This window comes from Aethalodelphis obliquidens, unplaced genomic scaffold (assembly GCF_003676395.1).
Source record: "Aethalodelphis obliquidens isolate GAN/ISIS:26980383/991018 unplaced genomic scaffold, ASM367639v1 scaffold29, whole genome shotgun sequence".
NCBI lineage: Eukaryota > Metazoa > Chordata > Mammalia > Artiodactyla > Delphinidae > Aethalodelphis > Aethalodelphis obliquidens.
In genome coordinates, this window is record NW_020837973.1 from 7,041,411 (window position 1) to 7,045,954 (window position 4,544).

General features: G+C 39.4%; 1 pseudogene; it reads left to right on the forward strand.

Annotated features, from left to right (window-relative positions):
• Positions 1-338: 338 nt before the first annotated feature.
• LOC113630206 (methionine aminopeptidase 1-like) lies at positions 339-1,499 on the forward strand (annotated as a pseudogene).
• Positions 1,500-4,544: the final 3,045 nt, after the last annotated feature.

The following is a 4,544-nucleotide window of genomic DNA, read 5'->3' on the forward strand; positions in this document are numbered from 1 at the left end:
TGATCTATGGAAAAGAGTCAAAGTTGTTAACAATTTCAAATGTGCTAATCATAAGATGCAATTTTGAAAATTAAGACTAATATAACCATATTAATAAAATATACTCTCATAATTATGCACTTTTGATGTGAACCAAAAAATATTATATATTTGAATATGAATTGTGGTGGTGGTAAAAGCATTAACAGACTAGACAGGGGGTGTGGGTAGGTACTGCTGTTGGGAGCTGAGAAAAGAAACTATGGCTGCTCTCTTGTGTGCACCATATTTTGAGTCTGAAAAGAGGAAGCCAAAGCTGGGAGGAGCTCGGTGAGGGGGTCCTCCAGCAGCCAGGCAGCATGGCGGCCTTGGAGATGCGTGTGTGTGAGACGGATGGTTGCAGCAGCGAGGCCAAGCTCCAGTGTCCCACCTGCATCAAGCTGGGCATCCAGGACTCGTACTTCCGCTCACGGGAATGTTTTCAAGGAAGTTGGGTTACTCACAAGTTACTACATATGAAAGTAAAAGATGAAAAGGCCAAGCAAGAAGTGTCTTCCTGGACTGTGGAAGGGGATATCAACACTGACCCATGGGCATGTTATTGATATACTAGTAAACTCAGACCACATTATCCACTGATATCAAGGCCAGTGCCAAGTCATAGTCCAAGACCAGATTATGCTGATCACCCTTTAGGAATGTCTGAATCTGAGCAGGCTCTTAAAGGTACTTCTCAAGTTAAGTTACTCTCATCTGAAGATATAGAAGGGATGCTACTGCTATGTAGGCTTGCTAGAGAAGACTATGTGGACATTGATGTTGGGGTGATTAAACCAGGTGTAACTACTGAAGAAATAGATCATGCTGTACACTTAGCATGCATTGCAAGAAATTGCTATCCTTCTCCCCTGAATTATTATAATTTTCCAAAGTCTTGTTGTACTTCAGTGAATGAAGTGATCTGCCATGGAATTCCAGACAGATGGCCCTTGCAAGAAGGTGATATTGTTAATGTGGACATCACTCTTTATCACAATGTTTATCGTGGGGACCTGAATGAGATGTTTTTTGTTTGAGACGTGGATGAGCAAGCATGGAAACTTGTTCAGACCACGTGTGAGTGCCTGATGCAAGCCACTGATGCAGTGAAACTTGGTGTTCAATACAGAGAATTGGGAAACATTATCCAGAAGCATGACCAAGCAAATGAATTTTCAGTTGTTCAAAGCTATTGTGGGCATGGAATCCACAAACTTTTTCATACAGCCCTCAATGCACCTCACTAGGCCAAAAATAAAGCAGCTGGAGTGATGAAGGCCGGCCACATATTTACAATTGAGCCAATAATTTGTGAAGGTGGAAGGCAGGATGAAACCTGGATGGACGGCTGGACAGCAGTGATGAGAGATGGGAAGCTGTCTGCCCAGTTTGAGCACAACCTGCTGGTCACGGACACTAGCTGTGAAATCCTAACCCCATGACTCGATAGCTTGTGGCCTCATTTCATGTCCCAATTTTAATTTCTCCTGAGATGGTACATCTTGGTGATAACTTCTGGCTGTACTTTGCATTTTATTGAGAGTACAGAATGGAAGATGAAAATTTTTAATTACTTGTTTTGTTTTGATTATAGATAAGGAAGGACTACAGCATTTGATGTGTGTCCTCAAGAACTTGGGTCTGAAAAAGCCAAGAAGAATAAAGGAAGCATTTCTCCATTCTTCTCAATGCTCCCCTCTCCCCACAAAAAAAGTCTCTGCACACCCATTTTCTTATGTTCCCTTTGAGCAGTTTTACTTAAACCTGCTCCTAAGTTGATTTTATCACTGCCACGACTGGGCCATTAGAGCCAGCTATTTTCCAGGTGAATGTTGGAGATGAGAATCCTTGGAACTTTATCAAAATACATTGCTCCCGATTTTTTTATTATATATGTATGGAACTATATATATATACATTTTAAATTCCATATATGTAATTACTGAACACTATATGACCTGGGGTTTGTGTTGATTCTGCTCTGACAAGGTCAAAAGCTGTCATAAATGGACTTGTCATTTCCAGTGATTTAATCCCCATCTGGGAATTGGCCTCCCTTCCCCCTGCTAATTATTTACTTTATAATTGTGTGTAAGGAAGCACTCAGTCAGCGAGACTTGCCAATGTGGATTCTGTGAGTGAATGGATGTGGAAAAATTCACTTTGGAAAAAGGTTATCAGATTTTAAAAAATCTAGTTTATGGCAAAAATAGCCATGTTCCAAGTGGAAGCTGGCTGTGCAGAGAATGAGATTTTTGTAATCCATTGCTATTTCAGACCTCTGTTTGGTCCTAATGGGAGGAAAAACACTCCCTTCCCCTCTCTGTCTTATTTCAAGGTCATCCCTTGGAGATATTCAGAGAAGGGTGGAAAGTGCACTGTGGATGTTGATGGGGAAAGACAGTTCTGAAATCTCTCCAGCAGTGAGCAGAGTCTGGAAATTCTAACGTTTAGTAAACCTGGTGGTGATGAGAAACGAACCTCTTTGGAGACTGGACTGTTCCCTTGCAGAAGGGATACAGCTGTCCTTGGTGTGCTGAAAACACACTTCTCCTTTACAAAGTTTGGAATCTCATTAGAAATGACCTCAGCTGCCCAACATCTGTGTTCCTTTCAGTAGTTCAGTCCAAATGGGAGTGTATCCGGTGAAGACATATCAGATCAAAGTCATTGTCATTAGAGTGTACTTGATTACTGGGTATCTGGTAACTTTATTGTAAGATAATTTGATATCACTGACATGTTACACTTGTACGAGAACACCTTTCCCAGAGTGCCTCAGACATTTATCACTTTAAAGGAATTATGATAATGTTTTCATTACTTTTATTATTTTAATGATTTAGTAAAGTGGCTGAATTTGGTATAGACTTTTGGGGGTATGTGTGTGAAGCTTTTTAACAAACTGTAATATTTGTGAATGGAATGCCTTGCAACATGAATGTTAATATAATGTGTAAAGTGAGATTTTAAAAGTTTGAATGATTATCCTGCCAAAAGAAAAAAAAAAGCTGATAAGGGATTGTGTACACCCAGGTGGAGGGTGTAGTCATGCATTCACATACAGCCTGCACGTGAAGCAAGCGGACCATGCAGAAACAAATGGCTTCATGATTTCATTAGCTCCATGATCAGAAACAATATTAATTAATTGAAGGGAGATCCAGACCCACCTCCTATTCCCACCGAGATACAGATACTGTCACATAATTGCATTTCTTCCCCACACCCAACTCATCCCTACTCCTGGAGAAGTGAGAAGATGCAGGTCACACCACACCTTGTCTTCTCTCTCTCTCGGGAGCTCACTATAACTGGGCAGAAGAGAAGAAATGGCAATGATTGATTCCTAAATGTAAGAGTATTATTTATCCCAATAGAAGTGATATTTAATAGCTGCATTAAACCACAAACTCCAAAATAACTTTATTTTTTTTTTAATCTCTAGAATGAATGGGGAAGAGTGAGTAGGACGATGGCAATGTGGCTTAAAAGGGGCAAGGTTGATAATGATTACTAGAATAAAACCTGTCCTATCTTTGCACTTCACTGAATTCACAAGAAAAGATAAAATACTCTGAACATCCACCCACATTCTAATGCCAGATGATTCAGAATTGGCCTTTACCTTTCCTTATTCTCTATCTCACAAGCCTTATTGATTTTATTGGGTTGTTTTGTTTTTATATTGAGCTATAGAAGCTGTTGGTATATTTTCGGAATTAAGCCTGTGTCAGTCACATCGTTCACAAATATTTTCTCCCATTCCATAGGTTGTCTTTTCATTTTGTTTATGGTTTCCCTTGCTGTGCACAAGCTTTTAAGTTTAATTAGGTCCCATTTGCTTATTTTTGCTTTTGTTTCCATTACTCTAGGAGGTGGATTATAAAAGGTCTTCCTGCAATTTATGTCAGAGAGTGTTCTGCCTATGTTTTCCTCTAGGAGTTTTATAGTATTTGGTCTTACATTTGGGTCTTTAATCCATTTTGAGTTTACTTTTGTGTATGATATTAGAGAATGTTCTAATTTCATGCCTTCATATGTAGCTGTCCAGTTTTCCCAGCACCACTTATTGAAGAGACTGTCTTTTCTCCATTGTATATTTTTGCCCCCTTTATCGTAGATTAATTGACTATCAGTGTGTGGGTTTATCTCTGGGCTTTCTATCCTGTTCCATTGATCTATTTGTCTACCTTTGTGCCAGTACCATACTGTCTTGATTATTGTAGCTTTGTAGTGTCTTTTCCTTTCTGTGTATTTCCTGAGAATGTTAACTTCTTTCCAGCACCACCACCATCAGCCCTCACCAGAATTAATGCAGTTTTCTCCCAACTGTTCTCCCTGTCTCCATGTTAACTCCTCTCCAAGTTATATTCCACACAGCAACCATAATAACATTAAAGAGCATAACCACACAGGAATTAATCAATTCAATCTATTGCTCTTTTATTTCTATGAAGTGGCTTCTTCAGAAAATAAAATCCAAGGTCATTTACATGATCTAATTGGCCCTGTGAACGACCTTT